Raw genomic sequence first — 21123 nt, 5'->3', positions numbered from 1 at the left:
AACCAGAAATATAAACTTGCTAATACTTACAGCACTTTTACGTGGCTCCAAAATCACAAAGGATTAGATCATTCAACGTTAAGTGGATTAAATGTGGTTATGTTCTTAGCTTAAACCAAACTATATGAATACAAACTCTATGCTACCTGTCCTGTGAGAATCAGATAAAATCTGACTGCATCTTAAACTGATGGGGTAAGGTGTTGAGAAAGCAAGGGCTGTGCATCAACTTCACAAGGCTGTCAAAAATCTTGTGGGAGGAGCTACCCTTATATTACAAAAATTATTCATGTTTTCTACATGTTTTTCATTGTAGACTAGCAATTGGAGAACAGTAACTATGAGCAATAAGAATCTGAGCCTGAAATTTCCTGTACAGCTATAATTCAAATTTCTTCACCTTCAGAGAATCACATGGCCCCTGTTTCCTAATAAGTTGGGGTTTTTTAGGTTTTTTTCTGAAGGCATTCAGAAAGGGCATCTGTATCTTTACATCTTAACATTTATTACCTTGTTTTGCATTCTTAATTAGATTTATGTGACCAAATGTATTTCTGTGGGTTAGATCTGAAAAACACTTTAAAACTTTGAGAACTATTTATCTGTATGTGTTTCTACATAGATATATATATTACAGCTTCTCAATTAAAAAATGAAAAATTACCCTTCCATATCTTCTAGGAAACATTCCTAAAAATGTATTTTAAGCTTTGATTAGACCTCCCTATATCAGAGGCTGTTAGGGGGGTTTTTAAGTGAAAATACTGTTACTTATGAATACATTTGTTTAGGTATGGTCTAACAAATAGTTTTAGTTTTGGAGTAGAAGTGTCTATATCTATTATGACTCGCAAAAAAGAATTGTAAACTCTAGAGGCTATGTAAATCTCCGGACTCTTCTCTCTGCTGCTTTAAAATACCAGTGTCTAAAAAAGAGGCTGACAATTACCTGGAATGTAAAAACTGGGACATTAGATAGGGTGTACTATTCCCAGCAACTTTTAAAAACATGCCTGGCCCATTACTTCCTCTGAAAGAAGAGGTAGTGGTGTGTGGCTTCTTAAAATATCCTTATGGCCTACAGAGAGTAACTTAAAAGATCTCATGTCTTCTGCTTTCAGACTGCATCAACTGCAGCCATGTGGGCCTCCAACAGCAGCAACTCCACAGTCACTTTTGTTTACTGTCTATTCCACCCATCAGAAGCAAAATTTCCCCTCTGTATACTGCATGCACCCTTCCTTTATTTTCTTCTCAGCAAGCAGGACTGGAAATCTAATAAGTATTTGTTTGCTGTTAAAGGTTGCTGCCATTCTTTTCTATGAAGTGAACATGTCTAAGTAGAAAAAACCCTAAATCCATGAATTTTAATTATGTATTTTAAACTCTTAAATTTATCCTAAGACAATATTGTGATTGTACTACTACACACATTTGAGGTAGTATTCATTATAAGGGAAAACAAAATTACCTTCATCTTAACATCTTTACATGTGAGCCTCTCCCTGAAAAAAAAACCCAGTGAAGTAATTTTCTACTATTTAAAATATAAACGCATAACTTTTTAACCCAAATCTATCTAATGATATTGTATCCTTGTCCTTTTTAAAATTAACTATTCAAGTCGTGTGGTACTTGACTGTAATGAGAAGGCTCACTGCTTATGGGTGCAAAGACATTCCTGGATGCCGCCGTGCGCTTGCCCGCTAGGCTAGCCCTGTGCGCAACGTGGCAGTACACCAACCGCTTGTGGTCCTCCACCTAGGCCAGTCACCTGATCCGCAGCCACGAAGCCGGTGTCGAAGAAAGAGAGGGACTCTCGGGGAGGTTGGGAACGGAGAAGTTTATTCTCGCCCGGGCACTCCAACGAGAGCCCCGAGCAACTCAGTGCACCGGCTTATATAGAACAATCTGTGGGTGTGGGGAAAGCGCAGGACATCCAATGAGGGGGAACCAGGGAGTGGCAAGGCTGAGGGGTGAACCATTCAGGAGAGACCAGGGAAAAGGCGGGAAGGGGCCCAGCCAATCCCTAGGCTCAGGCCTCAGGGAGATTGGCATGGGGGGGTGAGGGTGATGGACAGGGCCTGTGGCGGGAAAGACGGGCCAATCAGGGACTGTCTCCGGGGAGGGTAGGCAGAGGGTTATATAACATAAAGGGTAAACAACAAAATGGAGTCTGAGGAACAGGGCCCAGGGAAGCCATTTTGGGGAACATAAACTGGGGTACATTAAACTGAAATGTACATAAAACATGCACAAATATACATAGAACAGGCAGAACACAATGACAAACCCCAACATCTCCCCCTTTTCTTTTAATTAAATGATGGAGTGGGAACTCCTGACAGTCTCTTTAGACGACGGTTTCATCGTCCATGGGCAAGGAACGGAATTCGTCTAACTGCCGAAGGGCCTCTTCCAGCTCTTGCATCTCGATTTCAACGGGTGGGCCTTCTTCGAGATGGTTGACAACAGGGGAGGTGCTATCTGAAACAAGTCTCAATAACATTCGCTTTATGACGGCGAAGGCTATCGAGACTATAACTAAGACAAACACAATAGTTAAACATGTTTGGACAATGGACCCAGACCACGAGGATGAGGGAACCCCCCATTTGTCTAACAGGTTTCCCAGCCAGCCTCCGGTTTCCCTCTTTATGTCCCCGACCATATCTCTGATTTTTACGATGGTCTTATGTATGTCCTCCGCCTTGTTCGAGAGGTTAAAGCAGCACAACCCCTCGAACTCTTCACAGGTGTGCTGGTGAAGCAGCAGGAGATAATCGATGGCCGCCCTATTTTGTAGGGTGGCCTGCCTCGTTATTTTCTCTTCTGCAAGGAGGTCCGAAAGCGCGTTAGATGTTAAATTCGTTTGTTTCGCCACCCAGCATTCCAATTCGGCCAATTCTCCCATGTTTTTGGCTATTGAAACCCAGGGCAGGAAAATAGTCACGGCCGTAGCCTTTGCCCTGGACCAATGCAGAATTTCAGATTCACAATCGGGGTGGAGGTTTGCCAGGCCTCTCTTTTGGATTGGTGTGTGCGAGGTTGAATTTTTCTTTATCCAATGAATAATTTGGGTTTTGTTGGGTGTGAACAGCCCTAACCGCCCGAGTGTACATGGGCCTCCGTACACAAGAGAGGGGATGCCGCTGTAAGCCCTGTCCCCACAGATCAAAAATGTTTTGGGGGGAAGAGCAAGGGGTTGGGTGCTAGAAATGGTGGAAACATGGACCAGGGAAGAACACCACTTACTAGCCCAATAATTATCAGACACCTGCTTAATTTCTCTATAGTGTTTGCGGATGTTGGCCGCCGGCTGGAAGGAGAGGTGAATGCAGAAGGTTGCGGGGGAGGACCCCAGGAGATCCAGCTCCTGGGGTTCCTGGGTTACGACAGGAAGGTGGGAGGTCCACTCCTTCCAGAGCGCCAGGGGATTCTTAATCAGGTGGGAATTATGATTTATTTCCTTCCAATGATTCATCGGGACGGGCTTACGATTATATCTGGCTCTAAATTCCACGAGCTGAGGGGAAAACTCACTCTCCGTGGACGGGATCCCCACGAGGCATGATGACAGGGGATCTCCTGCTGAGGCGGAGGACAGACAGATATGGTCCTGTTTCAGGGATCTAGCAAGGGTCCGCCACACATTTGCTTTAGGCTGTGGGACCATCCAGGTGACCGCTGGTCCCACGAGGCTGGCTAGGAGCACCATCCTGATGGCGGTGATGATGCGTGGGGGCCATCCTCTCATGATGGATCGAGTGGTCTGGTCCGCGACTTCCCTGGGGGGAGAACTTAAAACATACATTCCATATTAACTGAAAAGCCACTCCAAACTTTCTGGTTCCCAGTCATCAGGGGGAATGGAAAAGGGGAAGGAGTCTTCCTTCTCCTTCTCCAGGGGAAACATCCAGGGGGGTAACGTAACAACTGCAGTGGCTATCCCCCCTTCTGCTGGGTCGTTCTCTTGCTCTTTGCCCCTCCTACCGGACTTCCTTCTCCTTCTCCAGGAGGCTACTGTGACTTGTGCCGGCCTAGAACCCTCCTTTGAAACCTTGGGGACATAAGGTCTCACACTCCGGGAAGGGACCCACCGAAGTCCGGTGTCAGTGGAGACGCAGGCGTACCCGCGTCCCCAGGTGATTAAATTGTGAGGTCCCGATGTCCTCAAGGTTTCTGGGTCCCTGACGAGGACCTTTGGCCTTTCGTGGGGTGCTAACTGTGCACTCCCACGAAAGTGCCTCGTCACTGGCGGGTTCATGGCCTCGAAGGAGCAGTTCAAAAAGTTGATTGTAAAAAGGGCACGGGACAGCCTGATGGATGGGGGCTCATTTCTCAAGATGGTGCTCTGCTGGCTGAGGACCCGCTTGATGTTCTGATGGGTCCTCTCCACGATCGCTTGGCCCGTTGGGGAATAAGGGATGCCAGTCTTGTGACTTATTCCCCACTGCTGCAGGAAGTTGCTAAATTCCCTGGATACGTACGCAGGGCCGTTATCCGTCTTGAGAGACTTGGGGATGCCCATAAAGGAGAAAACGTGGATCAGATGCCGAACGGCATCCGCCGATTTCTCCCCTGTGTGGGCAGAGGCGTACACTGCTCCGGAAAAGGTATCCACCGTGACGTGCACAAACTTCTGCCTCCCGAAGGGGGCGAAGTGTGTGACGTCCGTCTGCCACACCTCACAACTCGACAGCCCCCGAGGGTTAACCCCCGTGGCCATCGAGGGGACCGAATTCCGGTGACAAGTGGGGCATGAGGCCACGATCGCCTTGGCCTGGTCACGGGAAAGGCGGAACTCCCGGACCAGACCTGGCGCGTTCTGGTGATGGAGTTGATGGCTGAGCTTGGCCTGCTCGAAGGTGTTAGGCAAAGGGATCACCTCCACCGGGGCAGCAAGGGCATCGGCCCTCCTGTTCCCTTCGGCGATGACCCCCGGCAGGTCCGTGTGTGACCTGATGTGCATCACATAGAATGGCTGCTTTCGGTGGGAGATCAGTCTAACGAGCTTCGAAAGCAGCTCGAACAAGGCAAGATTGTCCACCTCCTGAAGTATGGAGTTTTCCGCTCTGGACACTACTCCAGCTACGTAAGCCGAATCTGTTACAATATTGATTGGTTCAGAGAACCTCTCGAACGCCCTGACGACTGCGGCCAACTCAGCAACTTGAGGCGATCCCTTCACCTCAGCAACATCTGACTCCCACTGCTGAGTTTCTGGATTCCTCCAAGTCATGACTGACTTGTGAGTCCTCCCGGACGCGTCTGTGAAAACGGTCAAGGCATCGAGGGGCTTTTTGCTCTGAATCGTTTTCAATTCCAATTGGAATGTGGAATCCGAATTGAAAATTTTGTGGGCAGGCCGAGTTATCGAAATTTGCCCAGAGTAGCTGTCCAATGCGAATTGAAGTGACTCATTCTCCATGAGAAGGTGTTCAAGCATTGCCTTTGTAATTTGGCCCGAAGAAAGCCTAATTGGCATGTGAATGCACTCAAAATCACAGCCGGCTAGGTCCCGAATTCGGAGCCTAGCCTTCCGGATTAGGTCAGCCATCAATTCCTGTGGCCTTGTCATCCGCTTGGACCTGTGATGGCTCAGGAAGACCCACTCGATAACGAGGAGCGGGTCACTGCCATCACGGTCCCTCTTAGGGAGCTGCTGGATGACGTTGTCCCACTGGAATATCAGTCCCTGGAGGTGAGGCAGCCTTCCGAAGATGACAAATCGGAAGGGCAGGTCAGGTCTGCACCTGTGGGCCTGCCTGGTGGACATAACCTCCTGAACCTTTTCCAGGGCCTGTTTCGCCTCTGGGGTGAGGGACCTAGGGGAACTGAGCCCCTCTTCTCCCCCTTTCAGTAAACTGAAAAGGGGGGCTAGGTCCTCGGTAGAGAGACCCAGCCAAGGTCTCACCCAATTTAACGTCCCACACAGTTGTTGGACGTCCGCCAATGTCTCAATTTTGGTCTTAATTTCCAATTGTTGCGGAACAATGGTCCGCTGACTGATAACTAAGCCTAGGTACCTCCAGGGTGGCATCTTTTGAATTTTATTCTCCTGCAACTCGAACCCTGCAGCAGCCAGTGAAGCCACTGTAAGGTCAAGCGCGTGGGCCAGCAGGTCGTCGGTGGGAGCGCACACCAAGACGTCATCCATGTAGTGATGAATGACGGCTTGGTGCGCGGCTGCGCGCACAGGAGCGAGCAAGGAAGAGACGTACCACTGGCAAATAGTCGGAGAGTTCTTCATACCTTGGGGTAAAACCCGCCAGTGGTATCTCTTCCTTGGGGCTTCTCGGTTGATGGTAGGAACGGAGAAGGCGAAGCGTGGCGCATCATCCGGATGTAGCGGAATTTGGAAAAAACAATCTTTTATATCTATTACAGCCAATCGCCAATTTTGGGGGAGCATGGTCGGGGAAGGCATCCCTGGCTGGAGTGACCCCATGTCTTCAATTACCTCATTAATTTTTCTGAGGTCGTGGAGGAGCCGCCATCTGGTCTTGTCTGATTTCATGATGACAAAGACCGGGGAGTTCCACGGTGACGTGGACTCCACTATATGGCCTTTGGCCAGCTGCTCCGCCACGAGCTCGTTGAGCGCCTTTAATTTTTGATGAGACAGTGGCCATTGCTCTACCCAGACTGGTTGATCAGACAGCCAATTCAGTTTCAAGGTAGGGCGCTCGTTGATGGCCACCGTATTAACCTTGGGGGGGTCAGGAAAGCCAATTGTGACCCCCCACTGATGCATGAGGTCTCTCCCCCACAGGGGTGTCTCATAGTTTAAAACAAACGGACGTAATGAAGCCAATTGTCCGTTTGGCCCCTCAATTTGGACCATGTCCTTCGACTGCTTCGCCAATTGAAGCCCGCCTACACCCGAGACGTGCTTCCCCACGCTTTGCAGTTCCCAATGTGACGGCCACATACTCTCCGGTATGACCGTCACATCCGCTCCTGTGTCCCAGACCCCTCTAACGTTTCTGGATTCCCCACCCACACTGATCCTACACGTGTCTGTTGGTTTTGACCGTGTGATCTTCCTTACCGAGAGGATACTTGGTGGTTCATCTTCGCAACAGCTCATCCCCGTGGTCTCGGCTTCGTCCCCTTCTTCTTTGCAGATGGCCAAGAGGGGTTCTGGGATGAGCTGTGCTACTATCTGTCCCGTCGGTAAGAATGTGGGTGGGTGGTCTGTGCGCAGCCATAGTTCAAACCTCCTGGGGTCGGTGGTGATGACCCCAGGGGCTATGTGTATGTCAAGCGGTGTGAATTTACAATCTCCCACGACGACATATTTGCACCCAATCTCGTCCCATGTGCCCCTGTCCTTCGAGACCACGACTGTATGCCAATCGCGATCCCGCAAGTGAAGAGGCTCGGCCAACTTGAGCCTAAAGGGCTCATACCTGGAGTCGGTCGTCAGGGATCCTTCGGGTTCCCGGACGAAGATCTTCTCGTCCTCCGGCTTGGCGTCCTGGGAAGGAGGCGGTGCCTCAGTCTCGTCTGGCAAAAATGTCACGTCCGGTTTGGAAGTCATGTTCGGTAAGTCAGCTGTATCTGGAACTTCGGCCATGCTAGGCATGACTTGGTTCCTGTGGAGGGCAAGAGCAGAGACATGGTTATCTTTCACCCCGGCAGTGTGGCCCTCCCTGTTGGTGTCGTCACGCCGGGGGGCGCCGCGCTCCTCATCTAGTTTTTTGTTGAGGAGGGATGTTTCCCCTTCCCACCTCCCCCTTTGCCCAAAAACGATTGAAACTCTGCCCTCTTAGGGCACTGGCTTGACCAGTGGCCCCTCTGGCCACATAAGAAACACGGACGGTTATCCGGTGGTTTTCTTTGCGCTCGAGGTGTCCGTGGCGTTTTCGGTGGATCACTTTGTGAGACTGCTGCGACCCTGGCAGGACCAGACGACTTTCTCTGCAGGGTCCGTGGCTTCCCAGCGGCGACTCGGGCACTGACGGCCTTGAGCATTTCGTCGAGGGTGGGCTGCTCTCCTGGCGCCTTCGGGATCCTCATGATGGCCTCTCTGCATTCCTCATTTGCATTCTTGAAGGCCATCTCTTCAAGGATGTCGTCCCGTGCGCCCACCCTATTGACTTGCTGCTCAATGGCCGCAGTCAGCCGCTCAACGAAAGCCACGAATGGTTCCGCTGGACCCTGCAAAATCTCGCTATAAGATGTTAAGGGTCCCGCGGGCCGCATCTCGCAAAAGGCCTGGATCGCCTTTTCCCGGATAACCGTTAGCACCCCCTCTGGTATGTTCTCCGCTTGGTCCGATGCTCCTTTCCAATCTCCCTCCCCCATCAGATGTTCCAAAGTGATGGGGTCCCCACCGTTATCCGTTGCGGTCACAGGATCTCTCAACAAGCTAGGGAGCGCTCGTCCAAGCAGGTCTTTCCAGGTGCCTTGCCAGAGCTTATACTCCGTCTTGTTGTTAAGACACCGGAAGAGCTGCTTTAGATCCCATGGGACGACCACATGCCCCGCAAGAGTAGACTCTAACATGCCTTGGAAGTACGGACTCTCTCGTCCGTACTCCTTCAGGGTCTTCATCAGATCCTTAATGGCCGCCTGCGGAAACGGTCTCCAAGTGGCTGCCCCCCCTCGGCCGCGGTAGGTTACTGGAGTGACCGTGGGAATGCCACTTGGGTCGGGGCTTCCGGTTTCCAGGCCCTCCCCTTCCGGACTCCAACCGTGGGAACCGGAAGGGTAGGCGTGGGAACCGGAAGAGGGGCGGGACCAAGCGGTGGGCGGTGCTGAGGGAAGGGGCGTGTTCCCTGTGGGCTGGGCTGAGGCAGAGTAGGCGGGGGGAAAAGTGGGAGGAGAAAGGGGTGGAAACTCCGCGTGGGAAAGGGGAGGAGTATCGAGGAAGGGGTTGGTACTCCGAGATGACGTCCGAAGGGCGGGGGAACGGGAATGGGAGGGGAAAAAGGAGGAGAGGGAGGAGGAGTGAGCGAGACGCCCGCCATCTAGGGTAAAGGGGTTTTGGGCGCCATCTTGAGTACCAGGGGAATCCGGCTCAGCGAAAGAAAATCGAACTCGGGGTTTTAAACTTGGGGACATTTGGGAAAGGGAAGATCTCCTCGCAGGCGGGGTACACCTGGTCAGAGAATCCCGAGCCGTCTGGCTGGGACAGCTCGGGCGGGGGGATTTGCCGTCCCTCAAGGGGCCGGGGCTCGAAGACCCCTTGAGGATCCCTGGCCGGGGAGAGGGGGGACGGGAAGGAGGGTTAGGACGGGGGGAACACAAACTCGAAAGGGAGCCGCGTGAACTCCCTTTTTGCACTCCTTCTAAACTAATACTTGCAGCCCTTAGCTGCCGAACCCAATACAAAAATTTCAAGGCATCTTTATCGCCCGTTTTGGCCAAATTTGCAAATTTAATATAAACCACAGCCCAAAAAACCGCGGTGTCGACGGATCGGGCAACCGTCTTGGGAAAGTGCAAAAAGAGAAACCGCACAAACTTATTTAAATCTCCCTTCGAAAACCTAAAGTTCATAACAACAAGCAAACTCTTAACTTTAGAACGGACCTCTCTTTGTGGTGCGCTGAGCCTTGCACCCATGGCTCTTTAGATGTTAAATGCGCCCACAAACACACCAACAAGCCTTGAACAAAAACAACACAAAACCAACTCCACCGCACAAAAAACCGGCAAGGCCACAAACCTCTCAACCGGGGCGGGACCAACAAAAGACAAAAGCCACCGAGGCACAACACAAAACAACGAAAACCACAAAACCAAACCGAAAAGTGAGAAATCCTTGGAAAACCAAACCCGAGAACGGCAAAGACAGAAACCCAAACCAGACGGGCTCCCGGTCCACCCTCCCGGGGGCTGCGCAGCCTAGGAACCTCGGGTTTCACCCCGCGATTCCCTTCCCCTTTTTCGGAAAAGGACCACCACCCCCCTGGGCAGCAGTATCCCTTTCCTCCCTCGGGCAAGCTCCCTCCCGAAACCTCCTCCCCCCTGGGAGCGTAGGGTTTTCGGGGATACTTACCCGTCCAAGGTTTCTCGAAAAATGGCTTGAAGGCGGTCCGGCTTCGGAGAAGACTCCCTGGTGCTGGGAGCTACCTTCTCCACCCCTCTGGAGCGCTCAGCCGAGGCTGCTGCTCTACAGAGGGCGCGCAGACTGCGAACAGTCTACCAACTGTAATCCAAAATGAGCCGGACGGCTCACTTGTCGCGTCCTGCGCCGCTGCAGGAGTTCAGGCGTTGACGCTGAGGGGCCCCACGTTGGGCGCCACCCCTGCCGCCGTGCGCTTGCCCGATAGGCTAGCCCTGTGCGCAACGTGGCAGTACACCAACCGCTTGTGGTCCTCCACCTAGGCCAGTCACCTGATCCGCAGCCACGAAGCCGGTGTCGAAGAAAGAGAGGGACTCTCGGGGAGGTTGGGAACGGAGAAGTTTATTCTCGCCCGGGCACTCCAACGAGAGCCCCGAGCAACTCAGTGCACCGGCTTATATAGAACAATCTGTGGGTGTGGGGAAAGCGCAGGACATCCAATGAGGGGGAACCAGGGAGTGGCAAGGCTGAGGGGTGAACCATTCAGGAGAGACCAGGGAAAAGGCGGGAAGGGGCCCAGCCAATCCCTAGGCTCAGGCCTCAGGGAGATTGGCATGGGGGGGTGAGGGTGATGGACAGGGCCTGTGGCGGGAAAGACGGGCCAATCAGGGACTGTCTCCGGGGAGGGTAGGCAGAGGGTTATATAACATAAAGGGTAAACAACAAAATGGAGTCTGAGGAACAGGGCCCAGGGAAGCCATTTTGGGGAACATAAACTGGGGTACATTAAACTGAAATGTACATAAAACATGCACAAATATACATAGAACAGGCAGAACACAATGACAAACCCCAACACCTGGAGAAGTCAGAAGCAATTTTGCATTTATTTCAACTTTAATGCAATCTGGATTACACTAAGGGTGTAGAAATGACTGTGGCAAAAGTTTTACTGACTAAGATTTTATTTGTGGCATATATATATATATATATATATATTCATTATACTTTAAAATAAACACTACTGAAGTCTATGAGCAGACAAAATCAACTCATTAACAATTAATAGTATTTGCTTTTTCTTGTATAAAACACTTCGTTCATTGCATCTGCCTGTTCTTTGTGCTCTGCATTTCAGGGTTTTTTTATATATACAACTGATGTCTCCTTTCACCATTATATTTTTATTCTGACACTAAAATACATTTGTTGTGTTTTATTGTCAGATTTGATTAGCTCACCTGCTGCTCAGGCGTGTGCTACCCTTCTTAACTTGGAAAGGTTGTCTCATAAGAATCTGTAAAACTAACTTGATAATCATCCTTTAAAACTTCTAAAAATGTTCCTTTCCCCTAATTGCAATGAAGTCTTGACAATGATGAGACAGCTGATGTTCCTGCTACAATTGCTGTCTGTGTCTTATAAAGTGCCTCCCACTGATATCTTGGGATCTCATCTCTCTATCACCTATTGCTTCTTACCACACCACCTTTTGGGACAAGAACAAGTTTCTGCAATTTTAAAAGCCAAAACATTATCTTAGTTGTCAAAAAAAACATACCTTTGGCCATACCTGCCAATAGCATGACTATTTGCTGTGGTAAAAACAACTAAATAACCATACAAAACCTTATCATCTTTTATAAAGAAAACAGAGCAAAAGATCCCAAAGCCATGTAGTGCCAGTAGACATCTTTTTTCACTCAGTCAAAACAAAAAGGCATAAACATTTCATGAATCCTGCGATTTTAGATGAATGGACAGAAATACCAGTCAACAGAAGCAACGTCAATAAACAAATTTGAGATAATCCTGCAGCAACCAAAGCTCTATTTAGATATGCTTTGGAATATGTAATGTATCTAAATAAAGCAACTCAGCTGTGTAGCAGAAAACTGATGCTGATGTAAGCTATTCTGGTGCTGGCATAGAACCAAAATGGCTGTCATTTTTGCTGGTCTGCTCAGTTTCTTTATTTAGGTGTTTCTAACACGAGGTGCTGCTTTATGGGGGATTTTTGACTCAAGAAAAAAATCTCTTCCTGTCTAAATTGAGCTGTGTAAGATGTTTGATCGTGCAAAGTGGTTTTGATCTACTCCCAGCTATCAGCTCAGTTTTCCAGAGCTTGATTTATTTACCTGTGTTGGTTTTTATTTTGGTGCTGGTTCTATTTAATCCAACTAAACTTCTTTTTGAGAATTCCATGCGCAACCAGGATCAGTGTTTTACTAATATTAAGAAATTCTGTCTAGAGCTTTTGCTTTGTGCCTTCATTACTTCATCGAAGAAACCAATTAGTTTGGTTTCACTTGATTTATGCTTTTTACAAACATGTTACCAATTTATCACTGCATTTTCTTCAACCTGTTTACATACTGATTGCTCTTGCTTTACTAATTGTTCTAGTTATTTGTCAGATATTGAAGTTAAATTTAGTGGCCTATAATTCTTCTTCATTTTTCCTCAAACCTCAGTTATTCTCTTCTTTCAAATTGCAATATAATTTTAGCATCCTCTTGGTTTCCAGAGGCAAAATAGACGGATATTAAGCTGAGCAGTAAGCCTATAGCACAACTAATAAAAGCTAGTTTGATTAACCAATGACTAAATGGTTAAGGGAGAAAATTCTACTTAAACAAGACTAGCAAGGCGCCTTCCACACTTGACAAATCCTCTCTTGATTCCTATACTTCTTGTTTTCTGTGTGTATTTCTTCAGGGTGTGAGGGACAGTGAAGAAAAATGTTGTCAGTTTCTTTAGTATTTTCAGATATGAATCAACTGAGGTTAAAGTTCACTGCTTCAGCCAAACTTGAGCTATGACTACCAGTGCTATGGCTGTATAACAGGAACCAAAAGTTATGTAAATCTCTGGCTTTATGCGAGTGTCATGGTTTAACCCCACTCACCACCTAAGGCCAACACAGCTGCTTGCTCGCTGCCCTGGTGGAAGATAGGGGAGAAAACTAGAAAGGTAAAAGAGAAATCTCTTGGGTTGAGATAAAGACAGTTTAATGGAAAAGCTGGCCACCCAAAAAAAGCAAGGAATTAATTCACCACTTCCCAGGGGCAGGCAGGTGTTTAGACACCTCCAGGAGAGCAAGACCCCATCAAACCCTGGCTATCACTCCAAATGTGCCCTGCTTCCTCCTTCTCCCTTTGACACTGCATGCTGAGCATGATGCTGCAGGGTATGGAATATCCCTTGGGTCAGTTGGAGTCAGCTGTCCTGGCCATGTCCCCTGCAAATTCCTCGGGCACCTCCAGGCTCCCCATTAATAGGTGGAGAGGGAAAAGGTCTTGATGCTGTGTAAGGATAGTTCAGCAATTGCTAAAACATCTCTGTGTTTTCAATACAGGTGTATCCTGGGCATGGTATCTAGATAGCACAAAAAACTGAAGGTATATCTATAAACAGACAGTTCAGTGGGCTCCTGATTCTCAATGTGCAGTCACAGAAAAAGAAAACACATTAATTGGAAGTAATGGTAAATAGGAACAAAGAAGTTATTTGGCATTGATGAGTATTGGAATACTGCATACAGTTTTGGCAGCTGTTTTTGTGGAGGATGGGGGTTGAGAAACTGGAGTAAACAAGAGATCCACAGAAGGGAAGATTTTTGTATGACAGATATGGTTTGGCTTTAAAAAGACTGAGAGGTAATATGATTTCAGTGTATTGATACAATTCCTGTGTGTTAGATGAAGAGTGCTGAATAATACCTTTCTAGTAGTTTTAAAAAAAACATAACTGATTTTTAAAACTAAAGGTGAACAGTCACTGGAAATAGATTACTAAAAGAAGCAAGATTACTAAAAGAAGCAATGAATTCTCTAGCTCTGGATGTTGTCAGAAATATCTTTCTAGAGAGCTTGAACCAGTTACAATCTACTGAGTTCAATATGGACTTGTGATGGCTTCTTATATGTTAAAATATATGACTGAACAGTTTCTTCTGACATTAATTTCAAGGATTCTTGACCCTTTCTCCAATGAAATATCTCAGTTCTCTTACCAAAACATTCTGATGCCAATTATTGCTCATAGCAATGCAGTCTTCATCAAGGTCTACAGGCAGTGTTATTGCAGCTTCTCACATTTGTTGCAGAGGATGACAAGGTATAAAGGCCCTTTTAGATCATCACTGTGGGGATCGTGATTCATTTAAACAAGAAAAGTATTTCAAAATTTTCAAAGTGACATCCATTCCTGAGAGTTGGTCATTTTGCAAGCCAGAAATATACAAATTCCACTGACAAATTTTGACTCACTGGTTTAAATGAACTGCTGAATGGCAGTTCTTTCAGCCAATAGGAATTGCTTTTCCTGCACAAAAATGTGATATTTTATTATCATCATTATCTCCAGATAATGCTAATTACACTGGAATAAAAAGGGTGAGAATCTTTAATATTGCTGTTAGCGGAGAAGATTGGCAGAATGTGATTCACAGGTATTCAGTCACCTAGTAAGTAGATTCTAAATGAAACAAACTCAGTCTTTAACACTAATTTTAATGGAAAAATATGAAACAAAGATCAGATCTGCTGGGAAAATAGGCAACCTTTTAAATTAATGTTCCCTAAGCCACAATTAATTTAGATTTAATAGGACAGTTAGTGTATGTTATATGAATACTGATTATTATACACTCACCAAGGATTAAAAGTTATGTAATAGATTCATAACAGTGAAATTGATATGGACCTATTGCACTGCCATAATACTCTGCAAATATGTTTTAGTATGTAGCTGGTATTTGTTTAATATATAATAACTGTTTAATGAAGTCTAAATTAAATACTTGAATCTCAATTGCCCAGGAAGTACAAAAGACAATTTGAAATATGTTTACTATGCTGTGTTATCATGATAAAATTACATGAGTTTGGAAAAAGGGAGAAAAAAAAGGCGAGCAGTCTGAGAGGCCAGCTCAACAAAAAGTTTTCCCTGGATAGTTTCACTGCCAAAACTCCCATGGAAGTGCCTAGATGTCAGGATGATTAAGTACTCAAAAAGCAGGATCCAGAAATTTTGCTGATGTTGACATAAAAATGCATTGTTTTTTCCATTTCCTTCTGTCTTGGGAAGAAAAACTTTAATGATGTATTAATTGCTATTTATTATTATGCTTCCTCTGTTCCATTTCTTATGCCTTGTGATTGTTTACCAGAACTATAAATAATCCTATGGATAAAATGTACTAGGAGAAAAGATCAGTACAAGTCTCATTGCAGATTGTTTAGACTGTAGTTTTATTTAGAAATTGAGGGTGAGACAGAGATCACTTCTTTAATGATACAGCCCTGCAAACAGACAGGCAGCTATAACCTACTGCTGTGGCTCCACCTGCTGAAAGGTACGGGTGTGAGCTCCGAAGGAGTGCCACAGTAAGGCACGGCACTTCTCCCATCCACTGACTGCTTTTTTTGCATCTCTGCATGGTGGCCGTGCCATATGTCTGTGTGTGCCATACACAGGGTACATGTATCTTGAGTACTCGACAGCAAGGATCCCAACCTCTGTTTTGAAGGTAACATCTTGTTGTCATCAATGTGCCCTTAACTCCCGCTCTATCACTGTGGGTACACCTCTGAGTCCAGAGGAGCTTGTTATCACCCTCCCTTCTGCTTTCCTGACTATTGCGCAGGTCTGGCTCAGTTCTGCAGGGTATTGTCTGAGTGTGGGACTCAGCTGTCACTTGCCTCTGGCCAGTGTACTCTTTTTTATTTTTGTTGTTACATTACTTTTTCTCTCCTGTTTTTCCATCTAAATTTTCTACCTGAGTTAGAGATATTGTGCAGGGAAAAAAAAAAAAAAAAGAAAAAAAGAATCTTTTGCTTCAGGCAACATTATACAGCCAATAAATTTGGTACTTTTTCTAGACCTAATGTTCTGTAAAATCTAAGGTGAAAAGATTTGAGAATGAAGAAAATACTTCAAACTATTCCTCTTAAGGATGCTTAACTTCTGAACCATTTGAATTGCTTAAACATCCGACAGCATTTCTTTCACCTGCATTGTTCACACAACAGTGCAAATCCTCATCTATCTACCTAGACATAACCACCACCACCTTAGAACACCATCACCTTCTTTTAAGCCACAAGCATGGCTATGACAGTAATGAAGTAGTCCAGGTTTTGTTCTCCATTATAATTTTACCCCACAATTCTGAGTGTTTGAAACCCACCTACATTGTAACATCTATTGAAGTATACAACAAAGTATGACAAGAAGTAGAAGGAAAACGATTTTATTTCCATTTTTATTAGTAGATTACTGCTTAGAATGCTATAAGTACATTTATGCTGAGTAATGTGTCTAACAGATGAAAATATTTTAAAAAGGGAGTGGAATGACAGTTACATATTTTAGAAAAATTTTAATGCTAGGTTGTATGAAAACTGTATTTATTCCTTCCTCTTCCATGCAAATATATATTTTTATAACTTTATTTTTGTGAGAAATCATGTCATATATATAGAAAATCAAAATGTTTCAAAATTATATGAAACAATTATTTGAAGGCTAAATACACAAAAAGTGGTAATAGAATTTGTATGTTAAAAAGAAACCATGTACCACATATTTTATGTGGTTTTGAGCTGTTCATATTGCTTTCTAAAATTTAGCAATGGAACTGTATTTCAAAGTCAGTGCTCCATCTACAATTATAGGCTAAAACAGCTGAGAATGAGTGAGATGCCCGTATGAGTCTGCTGAATCCACACAGAACGTTTTTTTTCCTTCGGTCATGGCAAAGAAAATGAAAATCAAGCATGAAAATATTCAAGGACTGGCTGTCCTTTCCACAGAAGTGAATCTGGTGGTATTTCAAGTTTTAATACACAAAATTTCAGTGTCTATTTCCAGCTTAATTTGGGATTCATTGATAACCAAACCCAGAGATCTCTAAATAAACAGCTTGCAGAGCATTCTCCTTTTAAGCATTTCCAAAAACTTTTCCATAAGAAGTATACAAACTAAGTCAATGAATGTTTGGTATTCTGCCAAAGTTTTTGTGAAATATGTCTGCTTAAAGAGCAACCAGGTAAAGGGAAATAATGTTTCTCCTCAGACTCCCAATGGAGGCTAAAACCTCCATTTTCCCCATTATACTACTAAAGCTGGAGGTCTTTGACCTTTGACTGCTGCAAAATGGAGAGAGGGACTTGCAGAGAATATCTCTGTGTCTGAGAACAAATGGAGAATGTTCAGCATGAAAAGCTTTAGCCAAGCATCTGGGAATACCTGTGCATTTCACACAGCAGAGCTTGGGGTAATCCAGTGAAGTGGCTGACAGAGGCAGGGGTGCAGTACCACAACCTGCTGCTGTGTATTTTTGAATAGTTGTACAAAGGTGACTCTGTGCCTGCTTAGATTTAGTGAATACCAACAGCAAGCCAGCATGTGTCAGCAGTTATCATCACCTCCCTGTACTTGGAATATCAAATAACCACAGTGTTGCAGACATAGCTGAAGGCAACCAAATGCTTCCTCTTTTTTGACAATTGCTGTAGCAAACAAAATTTAACTGATGATGTTGAAATCCATGAAATGTGGTTGGTTAAAAAACTCTGTGGCAGTGAGAAAAAAAATCCCTTAAGATATGAAGGTAGAGGTAGCCTAGGAGTCCCTTGAGAGGAGAATTAGCAAGTAACCATTTCAGTGAAAATTATGAAAATCCAGGAAAATGTGAAGAGATGCAAAATAATGAAAGATAAAAGGAGTAAGCAAAGAAAATAATCAGGATGAAAGACAGATATAATGTAAAAGTTCCTATTTATCGCTCTGACCTGAGGACAAATGAAGAACTTGAAATGCTGCCAAAGCTGCCTTTGTTTATATATAAACACCAATAAGAATTTAGTTGCCTTGCCCTCTTTCCCACACCCTTCTTTTTATATATACTGGATACAAAAAATTACTAATTAGCAGACTAGAAAAGGAAGGAAAAATTGTCCATTTCTGTGGTTTCCCTTCCCTTCATAAAATCTGTCATTAGTACATTCAATTCTGAAAAGTAATTTAAAGTGAATGTACTAGTGGCAAATTTTATGAAGGGAAGGGAAACCACAGAACTGACAAAATATGCTTGTTGGCAATCTGGAAGCAAGGCACATTCAAAAAAGTGCAAGTTACATGGCTCACTGCAAAGAAAGCATCACCAGCACCAACAACATTACCAACACTGGTGGAGAATGAGAGGATTGAGGGAAAGAAAGTTTGGAGATTTTTCAGTGCAGAAAAAGAAGCAAGAATTGCAGAAAGAAGTGGTATTTTAAAGTAGCTGCTTTAGCAGCTATAGCCCATAAGCTTTGGGAACAACCTGCTTTCTTTTTTGTATCTATATCAGCTATTATAATAAAACGTGTTTCCTCCCCCTACAAACCTTGTCTCACTTGAAGTTACATAGGAGGGCTTATCTTGCTGCCCAGGTGGGAGGTTTCACTCTTCCCTTGTGCCTGCCCTCCGCTTCAGCTCTGACGTTCTTTTAACCCTTTCCTGCCTTGCCTCAATAACCTGGCAGAAAACTAAACAAAAAATAGCCAACTTCGTTGTTGAGTTAATTTGGTTTGTTGAACAATTAAGTAATTACAGCAGATGGAGCAAGAGTGAAGGCATACATCATAAAGGTAAAGGGGCTGTTGGAAAGGTAGAAGCAACAGGACTTTCTGGTTTTTGAAGCAGCTATACTATGTAGCTTTGTTCTCATATCCTTAGACCAAAAAACTACAACAAAAGTAGTGACCTAATAAACTTGACTTGGGTATACCGCAGTTAAAAAAAACCCCCAAACCCACGCATGAAATTTGTTAAGTAACTCCTGTGGGACATACGTTTTGGATTAAGGGCTTTCCTGAGTCAACATAAGAAAACACATTTTCAAATATTTGGCACAGAATGGAAGTTGCAGTAATTTGCATGAAAGAGGAAAGATGAAGGGACAAGCATAAGCCTTCAAGAAGAGACTTGTGCTTGAGGCCTTCAAGCTTTTTGAAAACAGGTAAGGAGCAGTGGAATTAGATTCCCTGGAGAGGCAGTAAAACTAAGAAGAAAAATCAACAGAGAGCAAAACTTGTAGGTTTCCATAGTAGCAGTTTAAACAGAGGCATAATTTAAAATTGTAGTTTTGCAAGTGGCATCCATAGTTAGATATCTTAATAGGAGTGGTTTCAGCAAAGATGAAAGAACAGAGCAAATAGTTCAGAAACATCAGGGGCAAGTAACACTCAAATCTATATATTAGAAAGAAAGGAATTGGATATGACATTAAGATGAAAAGCAGTAACAAGAAATTTGTCTCTCCAGGACTTTAGGAAAATGGAAAATTACAATGGGCTGTGATCACAAATACCAGAAGCAACAGTTCACCACGTCCATCATTGTCTTTAGATAATGTGACCACATGGATCATCTCACTGATACAACTGATCAAAACATGCATTGCAACAAACACAAGACAAGGTTGAGAAGCAAGAAGCTTGAGAAAAACATGAGAATATTTTTTTCAGTAGCACTGAAGTGCAATCTTGATTAGCTATGCTGAAATGGTGGTGATGTCAAAAACAGTCCTGGTTGGATCAACAGTCTAAATGGGCATATACTGCCCCCACTGCCAGGAGAGACAGTTTTCTGCCCTACCTCCATGCTGATCCATCGCTCAGCACAAACTTTTTATGTGGCTATACAGAGAACTGGGTCATGTTATTGATGTAGATGTTCTGGGAAGAAGGTAGCAAAAGAGAAGAACTGTTTAACCCAGCACTGCTTCTGAGGGAAAAAAATATCTTGGGCCATGGTTTGATATAGTTAATTCAGCTTTACAACTCCTGGTGCCAGATCAAAAATTATAAGCTTCTATGATATGAAACACCCAACACAAATTAACAGTGCATTTTGAATTGGTTTAAAACAGAGCCGAAAATGGAAGAATTAGTGGTGAATTTTATGCTGATTAGATCTCTCTTCTCTTACAGTTAGTATAACTTCAGCATAAGTGCAAAAAGGCATTGTCAACTTTGCATTTTGTGTCTGACCTAATTTAGTTCAAGTGTGACAGTGGCCTCACACCTCACCCAGATCAGGCTGGTCCTGTTGAGTGACTCAGTGGCACACAAACATCATATTAAAATTCAGGGACTAGTGTCTTCTTCACACTCTGGTCAACAATTTAAGTACTTAGAACATGTTTCATCTTCATTTGTGAGAGGACACAGAGCCTAGGAGTAAAAGGTGATTGTGAAGTTTTTACTGTAATCTTGTTCCTTTTACTCCAATCCACAATTCCAATGGTTTGCCAGTAATTTTTGTTAGGTTACATTGAAAACTGAGTCACAGTCTGAATGTTTAGCTTTATTCAAGGACATCTTAGGTTAGAGATTTTATAAGACTCATTTTGGCAGCTGTTACTGCCAATATGTAAAATGGCATTTCTGTGTAATAGCAAGTCGTTTGCAGGGTGCCATTTGCCAGTTCTCTTCTGAAAGGATGGGACCCTGTTCCTGGTTAGTTACCAGAACGTCCTTTGGGTGTTGCAAAATGTCTTAAAATTTTTAAAGTAGGTCCTGCCACTTCTTGTAATTCTATTGAGAGTTAGGCAACAGATATCCTCACACCTACCAGAGGCAAAGAGCATATTGAGAATTTCAGCTGTCATTGGCACAAAAGTATTTGTGCCTGGCTGTCTTGGCTACAGAGAAATGTGAGAACATGACCTAATTACACTCCGAAAAGTAGTTTCAAGTGTCCCATGAAAACACACATGGCAGGTAGGTGGAGTTTTGTGTTTGTGTGTGCATGTTTATAGTAGAGAAGAATGATATTCAAGTAACTTTTGGCTATAAAGTGGGAATAACTGGTTACCTCATTTTACGGGAACAATTTGAAGAAAAATGTTTTATAAGTACTATTTACGTGGCGTTATTAATTTCGAAGCCATTCATCACCTAGGCAGGGGATTATCTTTCCTTCACGAAGCAAGAACAGCAACAGTCTCCCTTGCAAGACTAAAGAACTGAAGCAGGAGGGCAAGAGCCAAGTCATGGAAGCGGAGGAGAGGGAAACCAAAGCTCGTTGTCGGGGAGGACAGAGCTCAGGGA

This window comes from Zosterops lateralis (genome assembly GCF_965231275.1).
Source record: "Zosterops lateralis genome assembly, chromosome: 5".
NCBI classification, from domain to species: domain Eukaryota; kingdom Metazoa; phylum Chordata; class Aves; order Passeriformes; family Zosteropidae; genus Zosterops; species Zosterops lateralis.
The sequence above is the reverse complement of the archived record's forward strand: the minus strand, read 5'-3'. Positions refer to the sequence as shown.